Source organism: Manis javanica, chromosome 2 (genome assembly GCF_040802235.1).
Source record: "Manis javanica isolate MJ-LG chromosome 2, MJ_LKY, whole genome shotgun sequence".
NCBI lineage: Eukaryota > Metazoa > Chordata > Mammalia > Pholidota > Manidae > Manis > Manis javanica.
In genome coordinates this window covers 144772510-144799630 of record NC_133157.1, presented here as the reverse complement: position 1 = coordinate 144799630, position 27121 = coordinate 144772510, and the positions used below count along the sequence as shown (strand labels likewise).

General features: G+C 35.0%; 1 protein-coding gene across 1 annotated transcript in view; it reads left to right on the top strand.

The window, feature by feature from the left end:
- RP1 (RP1 axonemal microtubule associated) overlaps window positions 1-27121 on the top strand; it is a 370859-nt gene that overhangs the window by 226793 nt on the left and 116945 nt on the right. The window contains exons 16-18 of the mRNA XM_036999525.2: window positions 4810-4987; window positions 14387-14518; window positions 24172-24371. The gene's annotated coding sequence lies outside the window, so the exon portion shown is untranslated. The remainder of the gene's footprint in view (window positions 1-4809; window positions 4988-14386; window positions 14519-24171; window positions 24372-27121) is intronic.

Here is a 27121-nt window from a genome sequence, read left to right as displayed (position 1 = left end):
GATGTGGGCCTGAAGTTTTGGAAGTAACAATGAAACTGAAGAGTTTGTGTCAAATCTGATAATGCTATTGGGTAGTCAGTATGTTTTAAGGGATAATTGAATATTGGCGAAAATTAAAAAAATGATTTGTCAACAAACAAGAAACAGAGAACTTTCTTAACTTGATGAAGTGTATCTAAGAAAACTTACAGCTAATATCATGCTTAATTGTGAGAATTAATCAGGTACAAGTTAAGGATGTCCACTCTCACCACCACTCAACGTTATGTTGGAAGTCCTAGCTAATGCAATAAAGCAAGAAAAGGAAATGACCTGTATACAGAAAGAAATAAAACTTTGTTTGCAGACATGATTGTTTACATAAAAAAATCCAAGGAATCAACAAAAACCCCTAGAACTAATAAGTGGGATACCAAGCCTGCAGTATACAGTTAACATATAAAAGTCAATTCCTCTTTTATATCCTAGCAATGTGCAATTGGAATTTGAAATTAAAAACACAATGCCAGTTACAATAGCACACAAAAAATACTTTAAAGCTATAAAACTAACAAAATATATGTGATTTATGTGTGGAAACTATAAACATCTAGTGAAAGGAATCAAATAATATCCATGTAAATGAACAAATATTCCATCTTAATGGATTGGAAGACTCAATATTGTTGGCAATCCTTCCAAATTTGATCTATATATTCAACACATTTCCTATCAAAACCTCAGCAAGATATTTTGTGGATATTCACAATCTGATTCTAAAGTTTATGTGGAGAGACAAAAGACCCAGAACAATTAACAGAACACTGAAGAAGAACAAAGTTGGAAGACTGACATTGTCCAACTTCAAAACTTTACTATAAACTACAGTATACAATACAGTGTGGTATTTGGTGAAAGAGTAGACTGATTAAGGGAACAGAATAGAGAGCACAGAAATAGACCCACATAAATACAGTTACCTTATTTTTCATGAAGGAACAAAGACAATCCAGTGGAGAAAGGATAGGCTTTCAACAAATGGTGCTGGAAAAATTAGATATTTATAGGCAAAAAAATGAACCTAGACACATACCTTACACCTGTCATGAATTTTAATCTGCACATGAATGTTTATAGAAGCTTTATTCATAATCACCAAAAACTGGAAGCAACCAAGATGCCCTTTAATTAGTGAATGGATAAACTGAGGTACATCTGTACAATGAAATATTATTCAACATTAAAAAGAAATGAACTGTCAATCCATGAAAAGACATTGAGAAAACTTATGTGCATATTGTTAATTGTAAGATACAAATATGGAAAAACTACATGTAATATGATTCCAATTATATGGCATTCTGGAAAATGTAAAATTTTAGAGACAGTCAGATCATCAGTGGTTGCAAGGGCTTTCAGGGAAGGGTAGAACTGTTGAATAGGTGAAGCACAGGAAATCTTTAGGGCAGTCATTCTGTATGATACTGTAGTAGGGGATACAAGACTTTGCATTTTTTAAAACCCTTAGAATGGTATAGCACAATAAGTGAACCTTTAAGTATGCAAATTAAACCAAAATAATTTAGGAGGTTTGGAATTCCAGGAAGGAATGCAGACTGTGACAAGAGAATATAACTGTATTAAAAATGTATGAAACAACCTCTATGAAAGGAATGGGGGAAAAGTATCTTTGGAAATGTGTGGAGTTGTTACAACTGAAAGCAAAATGGAACCACACATAAGCACTGTATTCTAGTTGGTAAAGCTTTCATAGGAGTTTCGATTAACAATCTGATACTACTATAAATTCATATTGAAATGGAACAGTTCCATAAATAGATGGCAGATTGTGGGATCCAAATTTCTTATTGTTGGAATGGGAGTTTACAAATAAGCAAGGGCTTATCTTATCTAGCAAGAGCTAGAATGATCTACGTATAATCCATTACAATTGGAGGCATCAATATGAGCTCATGTTTACTTTAATATAAATGTGGTTGGTTGCATATAAAAACATTTACACATATGTGCATATACATGAATAAGTATAAACACATATATTTTGTGCTCTGTTGGATGAGAGAGCCTAGAAGCAACAAGCAGATTTAATGCTTAGATCTTGGTTTCTAATAACATTCTCTAATAAAAGAAACCAGGGCTCTTTGGAAAAATGACTGATTATAGGAATATGGCAGGAAACAATACAGAGTGAATTTGGACTTTTTATAGTGTCAGAAAGTAAGGAAGTGTACAAAAACACCAACACACACACATACACACCACACACTCATCAGTGTATGTCAAAATGGACACAGGTGCCAACTGAAAAGTCTTCCATTGGCCAAAGCTGGAACAATTTGAGCAACAAAGTAGTAAAGGATTATAACCCAAAGTATAAAATGAATATTCATAAGTCTATGTGAGTATACATAAATGAATTGAATAAATAAATGGGGGAGAAGAGACAAATCTGTGTAGGATTCCAGAGAGGTTATGTAAAATACTCTGTCTTCAAGGAGGTGGAGCATAACTCCTGCCTTTAAGTATGAGCTCTACATAATGATTTCTTTCCAAAGAATACAGTATGGAAGAGGGGGTAAAAATAGAGACTTTGCAATAGAGAAACCTGACATGCACAACAGTAGCCATGTAATCAAAGTCAACATCAAGAAAGAGAACTCATGTTGGTAGAATGCACCCTTTTTATGATATGATGAAAATGGCCCTTTACCTTTGTAGTCTTCCTCAGAATATCTCACAATGATGATATTGTGACATCAGACATTTTCCAGTAGTGGGGTATTCTATAAAATACTTAACCAGTACTCCTCAAAAACTGCCAAGGTCATCAAAAACAAGGAAGGTATGAGAAACCGCTGCAGCCTAAAGAGACATGATGATTAATGTAATGTATCCTGGATGAGATACAGAAAATGGATATTAGGTAAAAATTAAGGAAACCTCAACAACATATCAGTTAACAATGTGTCTGCAGTAGTTCATTAATTATAACAAGTGTATGTAACAAATGTATTACTTTAATAATAGGAGAAAATGGGTGTGGGAATATGGGAACTCTTCACTGTCTTCTCACTTTTCCTGTAAATCTAAAATGGTTCTAAAAAATAATAAAAGAGAGGTCCAAGGTTACATACATACAGAACAGGAGATAATTGAAATTCTGTTGATTGTTACTAGGACACTTCAAAGGGTACAGAGCCGATTGGTAGATGAGTTTTTCTTTTGCAGAGGTATTAGAGAGGCATTAAAGAAATCTTCTGCAGACAGTTTGAGTTCTAAGATAAGGTCAGATTCCCTATGTTGTATACAAACTGTGCCTACCTTTCTAGGCTCACCCTTAATTTGCTGTTGTTCAGCAACATTAGGAGGCTTGGTTGTCCACACATAATGCTGCCTATTGACTCTCAGCTTTTGTTCATGCTGTTCCTCTGCCTGAACCTCTCTTCCCACTACCCTCCACTCGCTTCCACTTGGCTTAGTTGTTACTGACTTAATTCAGCTTCACCTTTTCCAGGAATCCCTTCCTGATTCTCCTGAGTTTGGTGCCTTTTGTTCTTCCCAAACCCAAGGAGTATCTTTATCCTATTGGTCTTACATATTATATTAGTAGTATTATGTGTGGTATGTCCTCTACTTAGCCAAGAACAAATCAAAGCCATAATTTTATTGTGTCCATAACAAGAACAGAAGATAGAAGTTACTGAATTCATATTTATATTACGAAAGATACAGACAGACAACAGATACTTGGGTCTTACGTACAAGAAGCTCACATTTAAAAGCAGAAATCACAATATAATTATCTTTTACAAATAAAATCATGATTATTGAAAATTTTAATTTATTCTCACAAAGCTTATTTTCAATGACTCGAGTTTTATAAGAAAACTTTTTAAAGTAATAGAAGGTGAAAGGTGAAATATTTTCTAATATTAGATTTTAAAGTCTTAGAAAGAGAGAGAGGTGATTTTGATGACCTGAAATATATGTAAATTACACCTAGGCACCTAATTCTTGAATGTTGTGCTATAGAGTCTGAGGATTTTATGGGTGAACTCTTTGGGTGAAAATTAAATCCAGAAAATGTGAAATAGCACAGAAAATTGGTTTAGGTTGACATGTAGATGGACTTATAGTAAGAATTGCTCTCTTTTATATTATTATTTTAGGCTATTTTCCACAAGGAAAATTTCACACTACAGTATTCTCTCTTTACCTAAAGAGGGGGACAGCTCTGAAATCAAAATCTAGATGATAATATGGATAACAGGGCTGAGGGTAATTCTTCTGATTCCATATTGAATACACTGATCGATAGATATCTATAATCTGTTTATATAATTTCTTTTTCTACTTTTTTTATTATACAAATAATCCATGCAATTGTGGAAAACTTTGAAAATGTAGTAGAAATCTATCCAGAGATTAAGAGCTATTTATATTTTGATGTATGTATTTTTATTTTTTAATATGAACATGTGTTACATATACTTATCTTTTTCTCTAAGTATACAAAAGTACATTTTAAACAAAAAATTGGGCCTACAGTCTTGTATATATGCATAACACTCTCTTATTTACAGCCTGTTGACTAGGACATACATCTTTGTCTCAGTCAGTCACATAGTCCCTGTTTCTGTGTCTTATGGAATAGGGTGAAGCACATAGTGTAATTTATGCAAAAAGTTTCCAGATTTGTTGTGAGAACTTGAAAATGAAGCAAAATTATATTCATATGAAGTGACTGGTTTTAAATGCTGACCTTCAGTGTTTGCTCCTATTTATGAAATCATGTTATATTGATTGTAGGGTACAGGAGATATTGACTGTCATTTTAAAATTAAGAAGAACTTGGAAAATGCATCTGTAAGCCTGGAGTCTACGAAGAGCCCAGGGTTGTTTGTTGGACTTCAGTCAGATGGACAGGCAAAACCAGTTATTTACTCCAAAACTGGGAATGTCTTCTTCTATCCACAAGTCATCAAATGTATGTATACTCTGAAATACTTCCACTGTGCTTTGCTTTGTGATGGTTTGTGTACAGTGTCTGATAATTACATCACAGTCTTACTAAGCAAATCTCTGCTGCTGGCCTTTTTTGTTGTTTTTTCAGAAGTGTTGGGGTAAAAAGCATAATGAAGACCATTTACCTCAATTTCTCAGATATTTAAGTTTATATATAGAGTTTTGGCTACATTAAGCTCCTTTAGAGTTTTAAAAATTGTGTGTGTGCACCTGTGTATATGTGTGTGTGTTTTTGTGCATGTATATTTTGTTATTTAATGATATTTCTATTTACACTGAGAGGATATGAGGCTGTTAGAAACATTCTCAGCTTCATTGCTATTAATTTTTAATGCTCACAGTGTAAAAGGATATAGAACAAAGATTAGCCCAAATGGGATTTGACTAAAAATAGAATTTGGAAAAAAAGTCTAAGGATAGGATAGAAATGTGAATATTTTGAAACTAGTTTCTCATATTTAAGTTCAAGTTCTCTAGAAATTGAAATCATCTGTGGACTTTATTTAAACAATTTAAGCTTAGAATGTATTTGAACACAAATGTTAATAAGTTAACTCTGTTTTGTTCTTGAATTATCTCAAAATTTAGTTTGCTGTGTTTTACCTGATACAGTCCCGTGGATTTTGACTTCATCAAAATCTAGATGATATTCTCGTCCAGTCTGACTCTTACTTAACTATTTAACTTCTCTTTTCTTATAAAAGTTTACCTATTATATGCACACACACACACACACATACATACACATATGTAAAATATTCTTCAGACAATAGTTTAAAATAAAAACATAAAGATCTAGATTTAACATCATGCTATATCTGGCCCTGTTATTTGTGCTATCTGCATCAATTCCTTCAGCGTTTAGTTGCCATATTTGAAATTTTGCAAATTGTTAGGTTAGTACAACTTAACTTATTGCCGTCCATACTACCACCACCCCAACCTCTGCTTTTCCACAGACTGGCATAGAGTGGCACTCATAGTCAAAAAAAAAGGGCTTGCTATCTGTCTCTGGACCCCTGAAGGGAAGCTGATGACTTGAGAGAAAGCAGAAACATACAGGGTGGAGTAGAAGAAAAAGTAAAGAGAAATAGCTGTCAGGGGACAGCAACTGTGCTGGAAGAGCACAGGAAGAGAGGAGAACTAATAGAAAGGAAGGAACAGTGAAGAAAAGATGATAATGAAGAGAGAGCAGTATTTAGGAATGGATCTGAGTAAAAGAAAAAATAATTTGTAGCAATACATAAGAGAGAGATAAGAAAAGGCCGTGTGTGTCTATCTAGGGTGTTAAATGCCAATAGAACCAAATAGAAAAGAAGTAATTCTTTTTACAGTCTCTACAGTCTGGCTCTATTACTAGAGCATGGATGATTTGTTTTCTTGTTTATCAGTTGTATGGCCCTAGTTTAGCCAAGTAACATCAGAAAGCTTTGGTTTCTGTGTCTGTGTAACAGGGATAACAGAAATACCTTCTCTTTCTACCCAGTACAGTCACTGGGGATCAAGCACGTAAATGCTTGAAAAATTCTTATTTCTATGATATAATATAATATGGATAACAGGGCTGAGGGTAATTCTTCTGATTCCATATTGAATACACTGATCGATAGATATCTATAATCTGTTTATATAATTTCTTTTTCTACTTTTTTTATTATACAAATAATCCATGCAATTGTGGAAAACTTTGAAAATGTAGTAGAAATCTATCCAGAGATTAAGAGCTATTTATATTTTGATGTATGTATTTTTATTTTTTAATATGAACATGTGTTACATATACTTATCTTTTTCTCTAAGTATACAAAAGTACATTTTAAACAAAAAATTGGGCCTACAGTCTTGTATATATAAAACAATTTTATCTGATTTTTTTTATTTTGGTATCTTTTTTTAATTGAGGTACATACAGTAAAATGAACAAATCTTAGTGTACAGCTCAATAAATTTTGAGATGTATATATACTCATGTAATCATCGCTGATCAAGATATTGATCATTCTCACTATTTCTCCCTTCACCAATTTTTCCCATTTCCCCCACCCTCCTTCCTGAAGGCAACTAACTGCCAGTCTGTTCTCTGTGTCTGTGAGTCTATTTATGTTTTGTTTGTTTGTTCCTTTATTTTGTTTCTTAGATTCCATATGTAAGTGAAATTATATGTTTGTCTTTTTTTGTCTGACTTATTTTATTTAGCATTATACTGTCTAGGTCTATCCATGTTGTTGCAAATGGCAGGATTTCATTCTTTTTTATGGCTGAGTAGTATTTCATTATATATGTGTACCACATGTTTTTTATACAGTCATCTATTGATGGACTTTTAGGTTGCTTCCACATTTTGGCTATTGTAAATAATGCTATGATATACATAGGAGTGCACATATCTTTTTGAATTAGTGATTTTATTTTCTTTGGATAAATTCAAAGAAGTGGAATTGCTGGGTCATATAGTATTTCTATTTTTAGTTTTTTGAGAACCTCCATACTGCTTTCCACAGTGTCTGCAGCAATTTACAATCCTACCAGCAGTATACAGAAGGTTCCATTTTCTCCACATCCTCACAAACACTTGTTATTTATTGTCTTGTTGATACATTAGCCACTCTGTGTGGTGTGAAGTGATATCTCATATGGTTTTGAATTTAATTTTCCTGATGATTAGTGATTAGTGATGTTAAGCATCTTTTCATGTGTGTGTTGGCCATCTCTATGTCTTCTTTGGAAAAATGTCTATTCAAATGGAAATCAGATTATTTGTTATTTTTGGTGTTGGGGTGTATGAGTTCTTTATATTTTTTGGATATTAGCCCCTTATCAGATATATCATTTGCAGATATATTCTCACATTTAGTAGGTTGCCTTTTCTCTTTGTTGATAGTTTCCTTTGTTGTGCAGAAGTTTTTAGTTTGTTGTAGTCCCACTTGTTTATTTTTGCTTTTATTTCTCTTGCCTGGGGAGACATGTTACTTATTAGTATTCTCAGAATCTGGGAAATATTGATGGTGAAAGTTTGCATAGTTCCCTTCCTGCTGTTGTAGAAATCCATATTGACCAAGAAGTTCTCACTGATCCAGGGAATCTCACCACCAGTATCATAAATGTCAGAACTTGCACAGAAATAGACTGTTCCAAGAAGTGTTAACTCTACAGAGGCAATTTTTTTTTCACTGAAGTATCATTGATACACAATCTTTTTTTATTAAAGTATCATTGATATACAATCTTCTGTTGTTTTCAAATATACAAAACAGTGCTTCAACAGTTACTCATATTATTAAATCCTCAGCCCCTCTTAGTGTGGTCCTAACTATCAATATAGTAAGATGTTACAAAATCATTAACTGTATTCTCCCTGCTGTACTACTGTCCCCATGCCCAACCTATATTTTGATTGTGAATTAGCCAACTTCAATATTTTTATAATCATTTTAATTAAAAATTTAAAGAGATTTAAAAAAACAAATATATCTTAAAGTGGAAAAACATTTACTTGACATTCAGCAATTCCTTTAGTTCAGTTTATTTTTCTGTTCTACTCAAGGAACATTTAATATAATACTTTGATTTGAATATAAAATTAAATAGATTGTATTTTTGTATAATTCTACCAGATGATCAGACCTTCTCTCCAGCCTTCCATCCATCCATATGTCATAAACTGAATTATTGGTCCCTATTATTCACTTTTCTATAAATGGAGTTATATGTCCACACCTTTGCATTAGACTCAGGGAAGTAGAATGTACTACTCTGATCCTTGACTTTGAATTTAGTCATATGACTTGCTTTGGCCAATGAAGTGCTAGTAGACAAGATACAGAGACTTGAAATGTGTCTGCACCATTGGGCTTGGCATTTTGGTGCTTCTGCCATTACCAAATAATAGAAACTTACGTGTGTAACTACTGCTTCTCCAGTTTGGACACCAAAATAAAACATCGGGAGTGGTCAACTGACAGATTTGCAAACTGTAGAAGAATTTCCCCAGCCAATCCACAGAGAAGTGTGAATGAGAAATAATTTTTAAGTAACACTGATAATTTGTGATTATTTGTATACAGCAATAAGTTACTGATACAGGGTCCATCTGTCATTCTATTCATCCATTCTTTTATACATGTTGCACCCCGTGTGATGCCTGGAGTGGTGTCTATCAAATTTTAAAAATGGTTGGTGCTGAGTGGTATAATTTAACTTTTTTTTTTTTGAGAGGGCATCTCTCATATTTATTGATCAAATGGTTGTTAACAACAATAAAATTCAGTATAGGGGGGTCAATGCTCAATGTACAATCATTAATCCATCTCAAGCCTAATTCTCGTCAGTCTCCAATCTTCTGAAGCATAACGAACAAGTTCTTACATGGTGAACGAATTCTTACATAGTGAATAAGTTCTTACATGGTGAACAGTACAAGGGCAGTCATCACAGAAACTTTCGGTTTTGATCACGCATTATGAACTATAAACAATCAGGTCAAATATGAATATTCATTTGATTTTTATACTTGATTTATATGTTGATCCCACATTTCTCCCTTTATTATTATTATTATTTTTATTTTTAATAAAATGCTGAAGTGGTAGGTAGATGCAAGATAAAGGTAGAAAACATAGTTTAGTGCTGTAAGAGGGCAAATGTAGATGATCAGGTGTGTGCCTATGGACTAAGTATTAATCCAAGCTAGACAAGGGCAGCAAAACATCCACGGATGCAGAAGATTTCTCTCAAAACAGGGGGGGTGAGGTTCTGAGCCTCACCTCTGTTGATCCCCAATTTCTCACCTAATGGCCCCCCTGCGACTGTGCCTGTCTTAGGTTGTTCCTCCCTTGAGGAATCTTACCCGTCTACAGAGGCAATTTTTAAGAACTCATTCCTAAATATACTGAGGCAATTTTTTGTTTTAATAAGGGCAAAAATGCTGGAGACATTGCTTTGGAAGTTTTATTGAAGAATTGTGAATTTTAGGTATTCTGAGGAAGGATATGGAAGCATCATTTTTTCAAAATACACTTGCTAGTAATACTTACCCAATATTTTCACAAGATGGGCACCACAATGTTAAAGAAACCCATGTGTACACTATAAGCCCTTTGGCTTCCACATCAAGTTCATATTTTCCCCATGTACAACTGCAATGATAAGTAAACCTGAAAAATTGTTTGTGACAACTCCTCTAAGGGATTTATTTGACTCTAATCATTAGACTGTGCACACTTCAACAAAAGAAAGCACAAAGAATGGCTGCTGTGCAAAGGTTGTGTTTGCTGTATTGCTGTACATCATTATCAGTACTGCTCTGTGTATAATTTGTCTTTACTTTTACCCATATTTTCCCTTACTTTTTTAGGAAATGCTGAATTTCCTTCCAGATCAGAAGAACAAGATGTAACAAAAAATTTAGAGAACAGTGTGGGGTAATAGAAAAAATATATGTTGTTCTCTGTCCCTTACCCCTAACTCTGGTTTCTGGCACAGAGCTCCTAAAGCCCTTCTAAATTCCTAAGTGTTTATCAGTTCTACTGAGGTGACTCTGGGTGAGCCCCTGGATGACTGCTGGTCTCCTGGAAGACCAAGCCATAATTAAAAGCTTGTTATTTTCAGCCCCAACATTCCAGAGAGGAGAGTTAATAATTGATCATGGCTACATGAGGAAGCCTCTATAAAATCCCAGTAGTATGGGATTCGTGGAGCTTCCAGGTCTGTGTTTGGAAAGGAGACTGTACCCCAGTTTCATGGGGACAGAGTCCCTGTGCTCAAGACTCTCCCAGAACTCACCCTGAGTATTTCTTCATCTGGCTGTTCATTTGTATCCTTTATCATATTCTTTAACAAACTAGCGAATATAATTGTTTTCCTGGATAATCACATGACCCATCCTTATGGCGTCGATGGAATATTTTCACTGACTTTTTTTTTTTTTTTTTTGCTATTCCAATAAAACTTTATTTACAAAAGCAGGAGGTAAGCCCACTGTCATAAGTGGCAGATCCTGATCTAGTACTGGCAACGGAGAGATGAGGATAGGGCTCCTCATGAACTGGCCGGGCTCCAAGGAGTCCACTTCCAGGGCCATCACTTGCACACTTCTGCCACCAGGATGGACAGGTTTGTTGACAAAAAAAATGACCACTCCCGGACCTGCTGCATGGCACAGAAAAGGGCATGACCTAGTCACCAGGCTCTTGGTTCCATCCCTCAGCATCTCTGGGGTCCCTCACAGATCACCTTTTTCTGTGCTCTTGCACCTTCCAGGACAGAATGTCTCAGATAAGTGACTAAAAATGATTACATGAATTGATTTTCTTAATGTCGAACCAGCCTTGGATACCTGTGATAAATCTCCCCTGGTCTTGGTATGTTGATCTTTTTACATAGATTGTTGGATTCAATATGCTAGTATATTGTTGAACATTTTTGCATCTGTGTTCATAAGAGGTAGTTTTCTTTGTCTGGTCTGGGTATTAGGGCAATACTGACCTCACAGAATAAGTAAGTATTCCCTCTGGAAGAGATTATAGCCAATAGGTATAATTGCTTCCTTACATGTTTGGTAGAACCCTTCAGTAAACTGTCTGAGCTTGGTGCTTTCTGTTTTGAAAGTTTATTAAGCATTGATTCAAATTCTTTAATAGATATTGGCCTTTTCATTTTGTCAATGTCTTCTTGTATGAGTTCTGGCAAATTGTGTCTTTCAAGGAATTGGTCCATTTCTTCAAGGTTATCAAATTTGTGGAGATAAAGTTATTCATAGTATTTATTTTATCCTTTTAGTATCCATAGGATCTGTAGTAGTGCCCACTCTTTCATTTCTAATTTTAGTAATTTGTGTCCTTTCATACATTTTTTTCTTAGTTAGCCTGACTAAACAATTATTGATTTTATTGATCTTTTCAAAGAATTAGCTTTTGATTCCATTCAATTCCTGCTTTCAATTTTATTAGTTTCTCCTCTAATTCATCATGGTATCTTTTACAACTTAAATATATTTGGGTTGACAGATTCCTGGAAGACAAAAGATACCTTCTCACTCCCTCTTTTAATCACTTTGGAAAAATAACAACTTTCCTGTTTCTTCATCTACAAGTTGGTTAGGATTTGGTTTAATTAGTTGCATATTGAGAATTTATAATAAAGCCACTTATCCTAATATGATTTAGCTGTGCTAGCCAACTTGTGTAGCAAAGCTTCTTCTGTTTTCTCTTTCATGAATTTACATTCATGGTACTATGAACCTTATGTGTAGGAGGAAGTGTGAAGAGATCTGCTCTCATTTGCTTACATGAGCAGTTATTATACTGACCCAACAGAGAATATTCTCAATGTATTATCTGGATGTGTATTATCTATGTTTGGAAAGGAGACTGCACCTCAATTTCACAGGGGCAGAGCCCCTGTGCTCAGGACTCTCCCAGAACTCACTTTTTAGAGTTGCAGCCTTTCTGTGTGGTGTAAACTTTTGGATATAATGAGACACTATCTGAAATGAATAAGCTAATCATTAAATTCTAGCTGTATGTGTAATACATGCCTTTTTGAGAGGGTTTCCAGCTAGACAATTCTAGTTCTTTGGTCCTCATCATAGGTTTTGTTTTATGTTGTAGTTGATAAATTTTCAAGCACCTTTTTAAAATGTGAGAATGAGTCAAAAAGAACACACTAGTAAGAGCGAGTCCAATTCATAGTAGGCTGTGAATCTATTGGAGGGCCATTTACTGGATTTTGGACTTTCATCTGTGACCCACCTGGCCCAAAGGCAAAGTGGGCAGCCTTCTGTACAGATGGGCAGTAACGTCCCAGATGACCTCACCAGAAAATATCTCTCAGGACCTGAATTTCCTACTATGAAGGCAACTATTGTGTCTATAAAAGGATACTGACATTGTTTTTGAGGATGAGGTAGAATCTTGGAAAGCCAGTGTGGGGAGGGTAGAGAGATGAGAGATGCTCATTCTATTTCAGCCTGCTTAGACCGACCCTGCTGTGCAGCCCTTTCTATTCTTGTTTCTAACTTCTGGACTGGGACACTGTTTTCTCCACATGTTCCATAGGCCATGTTCTCCTCAGTATACACCAGTGTTCTCACTTGGGGGCATATGCTGTGCTTTGATTTATTCTTATGCTTATGACAGACTAGAAGAGAGTTTCTCTTAGTAAATCCTGGATTTCTGCATTACTTGTAAATAATGTAGTCCTTTAATTATTGGTCCCTTAATTGGACCATAATAAAATGGACCCTAAATTATATTTAGGAATCTTCTAAATGTCTCTCTTCAAATGTTCATTTACCCTCAGTGGGAGTATTTCTAGTGATTTTTTATCTTCCTTTTAACATTTAAAAATTCATTTAACCAATCTCCATTTTCTAAACATTGCATTGTAAATCAAGTGGAAAACTTATGTTCTACAGGGTTTGGTGTGTAAAAGCTATTATTGTTTGAAATTATATCGTTGAAAGATATAAATGATAATATGGTCATGGGCAGTTTTTCAGACACTAGTATTGTATAGTCAGTGGTACACTCCATATGATTAAGTGTTGCTTATTTCAATTAACCATACCTATGAGGTTGTTATAGTTTTTCATGCTAACATTTTATGAGTCATCTTAAATTATTGACTGTAATTGTGGTATTAACAAGTAGTTATTATTGATTATTATGTAGAATTAGACATCTATATAATTTTTTGTTGTTGATGAGGTCTCTAAAATCTGACACTCATAGTATGAGTTACTGCCTCTTAATAATATGTCTAATTCTTAAGAATGAAATACAAACAGCTTAAACTTAGGAATCATAAATATAAATAGCACTCCTGAGCATATGCTATAAAATTGAAATCATTATTCAGGTAAGTTGGAGATATCTATTCCTGAACAAGACACCAAAACTACTTGCTTCTGAATAAAGTCAGAAAAATAGCTAATGTTTTCTTCATTTACAGGTATATTTCTCATATTTCAGTAAGGTCACATGAAGTATTGTTTGAATGATATTTTAGTTAGTTCACTTTTTTGAGGAAGGTTAAGTAGCAGATTATCAAAGGAATTCCCATTTAGAATCTATAAAAAAACATCTTGAATATTTAATTTAATTCATACTGTGTTGTTAAATTACTACTTGGATTTATTAAGCAGTGAATAGATCTCATAGGAATACCATTTATGCACAGCCTGCTGCTAAGAATCAAAAGTCATTTTTTGGTAACTATGTAATGCACAGTAAAAAGATTTGACTAGGCATTGAAATGGAAACAATAGCAGAACTTAAACTTGCATAGCTGAACATACGTTGTGTTTTCTGAGAAGAAGCAAGTGATTTTGAGAGGATGGCATTTTGTAAAATCTTAATTTCAGTTGGCAGGGAAAAACCAATGGGTATGTTGGCTACCTGCAGTCAAGAAGAGGAAAAGATCCATGAGTCAAAAAACCAGCAAGAAACACCATCAGAATCTGAGGCCAGGGGGCCCTTACTTTTTCCAGCTGCAAGTAAGCAACAACTTTTTTCCCTTCTTTTGGTTTGTCTGCACTGCTTCTTTGTGACCACCTCAGGAAGTACACCAAATGATTTTCATAATATAGGTCACATTACACCATGTGAACTTGCTTTTAAGCTGTTAATATGCTTTTTTATGCTTTGGCTTTATATTACAAAGAATACATGTATTTTAAAATGTTTTTTTTCTTTATCTTGAATTCAGTGTTCACTCCAGAATACTGACTTGAAAAGAACAAAGTATTAAGTTATGATATATTGGACTATCACCTAGAAAATATTTTATGATTATATTTTGTGAATTAGAGCAAATTCTTACAAAAATCTAAACAACAACAAAAATCTCTGTTTTCTGATACAGAAACTGAGGCATGAGTAAAGTGCTATAGGCCTCAGAGGTTTGAATTTTTAGTTTCTCTTTCTTTAATCTGATCATTTTCTTGCTCTTAAGTATATTCCTTCTGTCTGACTGCAAGTATAATGAATGATAACTGATAAAGTCTGTGCATCAGAATCTAGTCATCTTTGGGTGAAATAAGAGAGTAGACCACTGTCTGAACCATTTAAAAAAAGCCCATCTTGAGAGACATTAAAAAAAGCCCAATTTGAGAGATAAATTATGTTCCTTTGTAAAAATTGCTTTTTGAAAATTAGTTATTGGGTGTGCTCTCTTTTCTTTCAGACAGTAACAGAAAATAGATGTCTCTTGCTGATACCCTATGATACTGTCACATCAACCAGAGGGAAGAGAAATTAGCCTTTTGATTGTTGCTGCATTGGACTAGGCCTGGTTTTATGTTTCATATGTTTTATATTCATATTTCATATATGTCATGTTACGAATCCATGGAGCAGGGTGACAAATTGCAGTGCATGAGAAACATGTGCTTAGGTAAAATTTTTCACAGAAGGAGAATTCAATCTTTTGTGAGGAATTATCTGGAATGGCCATTTCAACTAACTTTTTACTTGATTGAATATAGTAGCATGCTAGCTGAAATCTCTAGAAATAGATACTTTTTATGAGCAGCAAAATGCTTAAGAGAAAATCTTCTATACATTTTATGAATATTTGTGTGTTCTGGTTGAAAACATTTTAAAAAATGTTTCCATTGTTTAACTGTTTTTTAAGTTTAAGGTGTACTGTATGTTGATTTGATACATTTATATTTTGCAATATGATTGCCATTGTTTGTGTTAGCTAGCACCTGTATCATGTCACGTAATTATCATTTCTTTTTTGTAATGAAAATAATTAAGATCTAGTCTCTTAGCAAGTGTGATGTTTATGATACAATATTGTTATCTGTAATCTATACTGTACATTAGATCTCCATGTTTTATTTATCTACTAGTTGCAGGTTTGTACTCTTAACATCTCTACTATTCATTCCCACCTCCCATCCCCCACCCCTCAAGCCACTGTTAACCACCATTTCACTTTCTGTTTTTATGAATTCAGCTTATTTAAAGATTCCACATATAAATAAAATCAGACAGCGTTTGTCTTTGTCTGACTTGTCTGACTTAGCATACTGTCCTCTAGTTTCATCCATGCTGTTGCAAATGGTGGGATTTCCTTCTTCCTCACGGCTAAATAGTACTCCATTGTATATCACATCTTCTCTATCCATTCATCTGTTGACAGGCTCTTAGGTTGTTTCCATATTTTGGCTATTGTGAATAATGCTGTGATAAACATCAGACTACATACATCCCTTCAGTATCCTGTTTTCATTTCCTTTGGGTATATACCCAGAAGTGAGAATTGCTGGACCTTATGATAATCATGTTTATAATCTTTTGAGAAACTAGTGTATTGTTTTCCACAGTAGCTAAACCAATTTACATTTCCACCAACAGTGAACAAGAGTCCCCTTTTCTCCACATCCTTGCCAACACTTATCGCTTGTCTTCTTGATGACAACCATTCTCACAGGTGTGAGGTGAAACTCATTGGTTTTGATTTGCCGGAAGATTAATGATATTGATCATCTTTTCATGTACATGTTGGCCATTTGGATGTCTTCTTTGGGGAAATGTCTATTTAATTCTTCTTTCCACTTTTAAATTGGATTATTTTTATTGTTTGTTATTGAAGTATGTGAGTTCTTCATGTCTTTTGGATAACTACCTCTTATCTGCTATCACTGTTAAATTTTTAAGGATCAGAAGGTATAAGTTTTAGGTTGATGCAGGAACACCAAGTAATTTTTTTAAATGATAAAATTAGTCTCCCTGATAAAATTTCAAATAATTCTTTCATTTAGTAAATCATCAGTTATGCACTGTGTGCCTACTGAATGTCAGATGTGAGGAAATACAGTAGTGGGCAAAACAGACTTGGTCTCTGCTTTCTTGAAGTTTATGGTCTAGTGAGCCAGATAAATATAAAAATATAAGGTTAAAAACTGATAAATGAAATAAAGGAAACATCCAAAGCATGCTAGACACAAAATACAATTTAAATCATTTATTTATTGTGGAAAATCCTAAAAGTTCTCTGTTGTAGTTAATGGCAATGTGGTAGAAATGGAGAATGGATCAAACACTGAGAAAAGGGGGAAAGAGCTTAATTTATTAAAAGCTATTTAAAACATTAAATAAGCTATTTAAAACTTTGGATTTGGACATGAAATCCTGGGAATTCAGATGATAAAACTTCCCTAATATAAATGCCATCTACAAAATGCCCATGATTTTTAAAAATTTTGCCTTCTCTGATTGCAGTCAAAATAGTTTTTATAAGCACCCGTGACTCTAGGTAGAAAAAAAATGCCTTCGCAGATGCATACTGCCTAGAAGATTCTTATTCATTACTGAGTAATTAGATCATGACTCTTTGTAGTTATCTTCCTTCTACTTCTGTCCAACGTTGATAGTAGTTAAAAGTTGTTTCTTGCAAAAATATGCTTTCCTTTTGGTTTTACAATTTAGCTGTCATACTAGATAGATTTGGGTTAGATTAGCCATTCATATTAAAACATATGTTAGTTGAAAAAAACTTTAGAAATCTTATTTCATAATTTTAAAGACATCAGAAACAACTATTAGTGCCTGAAGAATGAGATTATGTCAGTCTACTTTCAGGGTAGGGGAAGATGGATATAGTTTGGGGAATTAGGTATTATAGATAAAGTAAATCTGTCTTCTTTATTCAAAATACTCATTTATTAGAAAAATGGAATTTTTCTTATATACATCAAAGGGAGACAAAGATTTAGAATTTATAATACCACATATATAGTAAATAGTGCTTTTGTAGTAATCATAGTACCTTTAACTTTTCAAGGTTTTCCTTCAGGACCAAGTTGGATTTTGATATAGTTAGGGTAGGGGAGGTTTGAGAAAAGAATATTATTTTTTTAAATAAAATTTTAAATGATGGTAAGTTCCAAACATATGCCAAAGTATTTGCCTATTGCCTAGCTTCAACAATTATCAACATATGCCTAACCTTGTTTCATTTATAATCCTTCATACTGTGCCCCATACGGCCACAACTGAATTAAAGAAAAATCCAAGGTACCATATCATTTCATCCATAGATTACTTGAAAATTAATATTAAAAATATCATTAACATGTTTAGGGACATAAATAGCTTCTGTGTAAGTTTGGAAAACTACATTTAGAAACATTCAAACCAAATATAAAAGGAGAAGACTTAAAATTTGATATTCTGAACTCAAATTGTCCTTAGAAATCTTCACTATAACTTATTTTTTTAATTATTTTTATTTTGTTATCATTAATCTACAATTACATGCAGAACATTATGTTTACTAGACTCCCCCCTTCACCAAGTCCCCCCCACAAACCCCATTACAGTCATTGTCCATCAGCATAGTAAGATGCTGTAGAGTCACTACTTGTCTTGTCTGTGTTGCACAGCCCTCCCTATGCCTCCACTGTAACTTATTTTTAAGCATGAGAAAACTGAGGCCCAGAAAGATGAATGTGGTTGAGTCTCACCTCCAGATGGAGATGAACCTGCTTTGTGCATGGGAACTTGAGCAGTGCTGGGCGGGAGCCATAACCGTCCTCAGTCTGTTTGCGGTTTGTCCCAGTGGTGTGGCCGGGCAAGACCTCATCTGTGCCAAACTCTCAGCAATAGGATATACTTTTTTTTTATACCTATTTAAATGCCAACACTACAAAAAACAAAGATCCCTGGTCAAAGAAAATATGAAATCTGTTATCTAGTTGAAGTCTTCCTTAAAGATAGTCACAGTAAATTAACTTATTCTGAAAAAAATATGAAACACGTAAGGCATAAAGGAAAAAATTAAACTATATTATATTGTCTTGTTACCTTCCAAAAAGCATTTTAAATAGATTATGTTGGCTATACAATGTTGTAACTTTTCAATTAATAAAGGACAGTAAACATTATAAGCATTTTTCATAACATTAAATACTTTTATAAAATAATTTGGTAGTTGCAAATAATCCATTATACAAATGTACCTTAACATATTTACCTATTCTTTAGTTACTATTGGGCATTTTTCAAGTTTTTTTCCAAGTATAACTTGCAACAGACACTCATCTGTATTTTGTATTATTCATTAGAATTTTATTAGAATAATTCTTATAAATGGAATTATCAGGAATTTTATTAATTTTATAATTAATAATAATAAATTATTATTACATCAATTTTATAAGAATTATTATAATTCTTATAAATGGAATTATCAGTGAATTATATTAATTTTCTTCCTGTTTTGATCTTAGTGTGTGTTCCTTTTTAATATTAAAAAAAATAGCACTCAGTATCCAGAGTGAAGTGTAGATTTCTTTTTTTGTGTGTTCGTGCTATTGTAGTAAATTATAGCATTAGCGTGATGGTGGTGTAAGTTTTCATTTATCATTGAAAGAGGATTTGAAGGGACCTTTGACCTCGCAAAAGCAATGTAGAAGTTTACAGGAAGAGTACAGAAATAAGTCATTCTATTTCAAACAATCCTAATCACTTGAAAGTACCTCTCTATGTTGAGCAGAAAACCTACTCCTTATAATTTCTTTTGTCCCATAAAAAGTTAACATCCTCTTCTATATAATAAACCTTTGCTTTTTCTCAGTGTATTCTCGTTTTTTTCTTAGTATACTCTTAATATACTAAAAAGTGGACTCAGTGTTTCCTTTTAGTATTTTCTATTTCAAATACACTTTTTATAGTTTCTCTTAATGTTTGTTTTCTAAATCCTTTACCTTTATGAATTTTTAAGTGTGATTCTCCAAGTAGAAGCCTGTCTTCTCATATAATTTAAACAGTTAGAATAATGATAATTCCTTTAATGTGGGCCCCACACACCTGTTAATACAGTCTCTCCTTGGAATATGTATTTTAGGCATCGTAAATGCATTCTTGGTATATATGAAGATCATTAGGATATTGTATTCATAGTATCCTCTCCCTGAAGAATATATAACTGATTTTTTTGAAACAAAATTCAGACCTTTACCTTGACACCAGTTAGTTTCATCTTCTTGGTATCAGTCCAACATTCTAGCATGTTGAGCTTTGATTATTTGATTATTTGATTTTGTTTTCTATCTGGTAGTGACTTTGTCAGCTTTGTGCTTACTTTGTATAAATGCTTACTATACCTTAAATCGAGAAAATAATAAATTCATGAATAACACAAGACTATTCATATTAATTTTTGAGAAATAGGTTTTTTTACATTGCAAGATGCTATAGAGAGGTTGTTTTACATTTTTAAAAATTGGAGTTAATTGCTACCCATTTTTCTGATACTGTGCTATCAAATATGGAGGGACATTTGTTTTTAGTTTCTGCTTTACATTTTGGTATAAATCAGCTTTCTTAGATACTGTCTTTAAAAATTACAAAAGGTTTATAGAAGAACTTGTTTTTATGCCTACACTCTTTGGTAATGATTGATGCCTTTATTTGATCTCAACTTTAATCAACTCGTGAACTATTAGAATCAGCTAATTTGTTATTTATTATTTTTTTCTGTGAGTAATGTTTTCTTTCTTCAGAGCTTCAGGAGACCAGCATCACAAAGGTAGCTTAGCTGCTTTTTTTTTTTTTTAGTTGAGTTAACCTGATTATTGCTTAATTAAGGAGTTCTGTCAGCCCCATGAAGATTTAAAATCATGAATAAATTTTAAGCCATCTGAATAAGTATAGATTTCATTCATGGAGACCCTGAAAAAGTCTGTTAACTAATTCAGAGTCCCCATCAAATATTCTCCTAGCTTAGAATATTTTAAGCCTCTTGTCAATAACAGCAACTGCTTTTATGGTTCTCAAATGGATAAATTTATGATCTGAGACTAATGGACTTTGGTTCAGGGCATTAGACAGAATTCATATTTAATTGATAACAGCGCAAACTTTAATACATTGTTTTATATTATAGATTATAGTATATTAAGTCATCAATTTTTGTCACATGAGTGCACCCTGACAATGTGTTTTGTTTGTGCAAATGTGTTATATTTGTGAAAATGTTAGAGCTGGAAGAAGAGGGTTTAGAGACCATCAACTTGTTTGCAGATTAAATCAAACAAGCTAAACACACATACACATGCACACACATGAATGCACGTGTATGAACTTGCATGTGGAGAATCAAAAACCTAAACCAAGTAACCACAACCTCTTGACCCCATTTCAGTGCTATTTTTTGTTCACTGTTCAGTGTTCATTGTTTGTTCACTGGCTTCCTGCCTTAGTCTCTCCCTGCTACATACAACTCACCCTGTTTCAGAGTGATTTTTCTAACACTCTGAGTATATCACCACCAGACTTTAGAATCTTGATTGACTACCTGTTGTCTACCCTAGGGTATGCCAACTCCCTTCCAGCTTGCCCAGTCCCATCCATGATCTCTCTCTCCTTTTCTCACATAACATCTCACATGATATCATGTTCAATACATATCACCATGTGCAGTTCTTCCATCATGCCTGCTTCTTCAAGCCTTCAAACATGCTGTTCCCTCTATCTAGAATTATTCTGCAAAACTCTGATTCATGCTTCTATACCTAGCACTAAGATCTCCTCTATGAAGCCTTTCCTGCCCACCCCTCCATAGTTAATCTCCTGCTCTCTGCTGCATCTGAACTTCATACTACTTCTTTTAACACTTTGAGTGTGTTTTTATGTCTGAAATCCAAATATTTATACATCTGTCTTCCCCATTAAGTAGTGTGTATCTCTAGGGCGAGACTCTCATTATTTATTTTTCAAATTTTAAATTTGTGCCATGAATTTTTAGAGAGAAATGAACCTAACACTATGCCCAGCAAATAGGAACGAAATGAAATTTTCTTGAATTGAGTAAAAATGATTCTTTTGGATGACTAAGATATTTATAAGACACTAAATAAATGATTAACATCCTAAAGACTATCTTACTGACCCAAATCACAAAGTACTCTCTGGGACTCATGGATATGCTATGGAGTTTTCATCTGTAGGTACCTGATTGCATTGTTGTCTACGAAGAAATTCCAAGTGTGTTTGTGAGGTTTCTGATCATGTTTGACTAGAAATGACAGGCAAGGTGGTCAGGTGTTCACAAGCAATATTTGGATTTTGAAAATTAGATTGTGTCATAAAATGTTGTTGGACCAATCTTTGTCATCTTTTCCAGGTCAGCTACCTTTGATCCTTCATCCAGAATGGGATTCAAACTTGCTGTGCCTGGATTGGAATTCAGTTCTTTGTTTCTGACTGTAACTCTGGGCAAATTACTTAACCTATGAGTCCTGGTTTGGCCACCTGCTTAATAGTGGACAGGACATCACAGGACTAGTGCAAAGATTGAATAAGGTTGACATGATGATGTTAAGTTTTGTGTCCTGGTGAACTGTATTTAGGTGGACACAGAACACCCATCTAACTCAAGTACAGAGGCTTTGGAATTGGACATTCCATCATTTACTTATTATATGATTTGGGCATATTATTTAACTTCTGCCTTTTTTCATCACCTTAAAATGGACATCATAATTTGATTTACTTCACAGGATGAGAAGTGAATAAGAAGCATGCACCACAGAGCCTAGCTTATAGTAGGAGCTTAGTAGTGATTATATTATAATTGAGGAGAGTAAAAAGAAGGCAACTTTAAAAAATGCCAACTTTTTTGCATTTACAATACTTTTGCATAGATTTTATTTTAAAATTTGTCCATTATAGCAGGAAATAACTACAGTAGTCCCTCTTTATCCATAGGAGATATATTCAAGACCCCCAGTGGATACCTGAAACCATAGACAGTACCAAATCCTAATTATACTGTTTAATATAGTATAATTATACTAAGGTATAATTATAATTATACTATACTTGCATATCTATGATAAAGTTTAATTTGTAAATTAGGCACAGTAAGAGATTAAAAACAATAATAATAGAACAATCATAACAATATACTTCATAAGTTATGTGAATGTGGTCTTTCAAAATATCCAGCTGTACTGTACTCACCCTCTTTGTGATGGTGTGAGACAATAAAATGCCTACAAGATGAAGTGAAGTGAATGACACAGGCACTGTGACTTAGTGTTAGGCTACTGTTGACCTGACAGTACATCTGGAGGAGGATTATCTGCTTCCAGATAGAGGTGGAATCTGTGGAAAGCAAGACCGTGAATGATGAGGGACACTCAGATTGTTTCCTGGGTTGTTATCATCATTGTTGATGCTGTACTGATAAGATCCTAGGAGCTGCCTAGGGTTGCCTATAGTTTCAAGCTGCGAAATTAAAGGTAGGAAGTCTTGGCTTCCTTTGTAAACATCTGGCGTGAAGAAATTTGTCTCATTACCTAGGTCTGTAATATGTCTACCTGGAAATGTCAGTTAAGAATTAGTGGACAGTTACTGGGGTAATTCAGACAACCAATGCAGAGTAGCTTGGAAGATGCTCTCAGTACTGCATGCCCCACTCTCTCCTTAGATGAAGTACAGGCTAAAGAGAGAGCAAAGAAGACAGCAATGATAGCTGGGGACCTCACTTCATAAGCATCTCTCATAAACCAGGAGTGGCTGTCTGGGGACTGCTGACTGTTGAAGGCTGGCTTGTGAAATACTGCTGTTGTGCATTCCTGCCCTTTCAGATGAACCTGCTCTAAGCACCTCTGAAACCATCTGCATTTGTGAAAATTCTGTCTTTAGTTCCAAATACTTTCATTGCTCTCTCCAGTGGTTCTTTTTTTCTTTCATAAAATTTTCACTTATGTCAATTTGCCATTTTTACATCTCACTGAAAATATGCTATAATTCCACTGTTTTTTTGTTACTTTAAATTACAGTAGTTCTGTCTAAAAATCATAAGCCATACAGGCAGCTTTATGCTCTGGACACAACCAAAAATTCCAGCATGCACCCATTTGTATTGTTGAGGACAAGTGAAAGATTACTAGTTATTTCAGATTTCTATTGTTCTAATTTAGTTAACTTGGGTAGTTCACTTTTGGTTGGCCAGAACCTTGCTGGGAGGAGACAAGTGCAAATCAGCTCCTTGGAGTTGTAGCAGTCTAGTGCCTCTCTGCCCCACACCTCCCTTGTATTTTGGTGTCCTTGGGCTCCATCTGACAAAGTAGTCTTGTCAGCTTGATGTTGCATCAGATCTGCCACTAATACCTTTTTTCTATCATAGAAGAAGGCAGACCTTCCGAAAGCAGAGAGATTCTTCAGTCAGAAGATGAATGGAAGGTATTAGTGCTGACGGGAAATACAGGGACTCAAGCCAATGTCATACTCTGGGTGTATGGAGATGAAGGAGTTACTGGACCAGTGCATCTTAGCAAGGACAGCCCAGAGCAACTTTTCCTTCCAAGACAGGAGGATGAGTTTCAGGTAAACAATATTGGGAGTAGTATGTTTTTTTAAATACTTCAAAGATATTTCTATAATAAGGATAGGACTGTGTGTGTGTGTGTGTGTGTGTGTGTGTGTGTGTGTGTGTGTGTGTGATTTATAAAGTAAATCTCTGGTCTATTAAAGTCCCATAAGTTACCCTAATATCTATTATAATCATCAAAGGGAATAGTTTTTTTCCTCTCAGGTATCTTATATAAGCAAAGAAAGTTGTAGAACAGAATTGCTTTCTTTAAAGACAATTCATTTTAGGCCATTGGTTTGAAACCAGCCCTATAAGTCATCAACCTCAACTCAAATTATAAGAAGATCATAAGCCATTTAGAGATTCTTCTGGTAATGAAAACCCTTCTTCTGGGTATTTGCATTCATTTTAGATGTTGTCTAGCTGAGCTGTATGGGTGTAAGATCATTTTCTTAGCATCTCCACAGGCCATATTTTGAAGTTCTGTGCATGCCCATTCGAATATCTTTCTACTTCATTTTGCATCAGAGAACACTGGGCTGCATTATTTTGAATATCTCAGTTGTTTCTTCTAGTTCCTCAGGACTTTGGACAAATTTTAGTTAGGACAGTTACATTTCTCTTCATTAATTCATCCCCCATCCCCACAGGGTAAATGCTACATGATTCTTCGGTGCACTGTTAAACAGAAGTTGTTCTCCCTGGAGAATATTCCTTTTGTGTCCTAAGACTGGATATAGAATAGAGAATGATTGAAGCCACCTTTAGTCTCCAGGAAGCCAAGGCTGTTTGAGGCAGCAGTAACTGAAAATCACTAATACAGCTTCAGACCTGAGCGTACTTTTGCAATCATTAAATTTTTAGTGAAGGAAAGCAGTCATGAAGGAGGACTTTAGCTTAGTGCGCAGACAGTCATACAACACATGCATTTCAAAAGATTATTTGAAGATGATTGTTTAGAACTCGGAGTGTATATGTTATGGTTAGAACCCTAGGCCACCCTATAAGTCTGTTATTACCCATAATATATCTGTGGTTTATGTATTTATGTGCTAGTAAATATTGTTAATGATTTTCTGGAAAAATATATCCAGGGTCCAATCTTGATTGAACATTGAAATCACCTAGGAGCTTTAAAAACTACTGGTGTCTGATTCTACCTTGAGAGATTCTGGTTTATTTTGTCTGGGGGAGCTGCCTGGGCATTGAGGTTTGTAGTACCTCCCCAAGTGATTCTAAAGTACAACCAAGGCTAAGAATTCCAGTTACAGCACTATAGAGAAAATGAAAGTTCCTATGGCTAAGATTCTCACCTGACCCTGGTCAGCTTGCTAGAATCCTGTCCCCCTCAGGGCAAGTCTGCATGCATCAAGCTGGTCTCTGCCTCTGGGCCCCTCCGCCCCTACAGCTGTCTCTGTCTCTGTCCTTGGTGCTGCCACCACTCCAGCCTCTGCTCTCCTGCAGCCATGCAGCCCAGAGTACTGGGCAGAGCTCTTTATGTAGAGTTATTTTTTATTCTCACTGAATCAAGAGTGAACTTGCCTGGGCTTCTCCCCAAGACTGGGAAGAGATAGAGGTGATGCCTGAAGCAGTAGAGTTGGCCCTCAGCAAAATAGAGAATTCCTTAAAGAACAGAGTGCCTGTGAGGGAGTGGGAACTATGGGTTTGCTTTTTCTCACTGTTAAAATAGGCAATATGGGAGAAGGGCATACTCTTGCAGGAAGCAGGAGAATAGGCAACATGAGAATGCAAGCTGCAAGGTGCAATAGAGGTGGTAAAAAATTTATTGATAACTAAGATGGTGTCACTACAAGGTGCTGTGGAGATGGTAAAGGATGTAATGGTAGCACAAGAAGAAGAAACACAAGCATGCAGGCTGTGAGGTGCTGTGTGGGAGGTGAAGGATGTAGTGGTGCCATCAGCTCCAGAAATGGAGGAGGAGCTGGGGTTTGAGAAGCAGGTTGGGGTAGAAGCATTGGCATATCCTCAGCTGAAAGCCCACTTGATTGAAAGCCTACTGCCTTGTACTTAAGAAAACAGACACAGCAACCACAGGTTCCTTCAGGAGAGGTGCAGCTCCCTCCTCAGGTCATGAAGCACTCTATGCTCTGTCCCTATACTCAGACTGAGCTAGTGAATTTCGGCTCCCAGTTTTGCAGAAGCCCCTGGAGTCAGTATCAGCTTGGCTCCTCCATATTTGGGATGTAGGTGCTGATGAGATTATTCTGTCCGGGTTAGAAATGGGAAAACTGGCTTCCCTGATAACTCACTCTTTTCTGAGGCAGCAACTGCAAAATGCACATCCGACCCCAGAAAATCACTCCCTTCTCAATTGGATTATTGTCACACTTCCCAGTGTATGGCCCAATTAGGGTCATACCATCTAGCATTTTACCATCTTTCTCCACTAGGTGGCACATGTTTGCTGAGCTCCAACAGGTGTTACAGGCATTAGGCATGAAAAATGCCATTTCCAGAGAATTATGGCCCAGGTGAGGAGCCTTTTACTGTGGGGATGAGAAAAGTGGTGCTTCAAATGGCTCTTAAGGCCCTCTTTGGGGTGCTAGTGGCCATTCTTGCTTCTCAGTTGGGGCAGCCCATAAGTGAGGTTACATGTGGTAGCAGACTTGGGAGAGGCTGAAACAATGAGCACATGGCAGGAAATACGGTCCACTATTCAGAGGAAGAATTTAAAGGGCCCTGTGAAGTTCATGAGGACCCAGATGTGGGTTGATTTAATAGGAGCAGGAGCAGATAGAAAAAT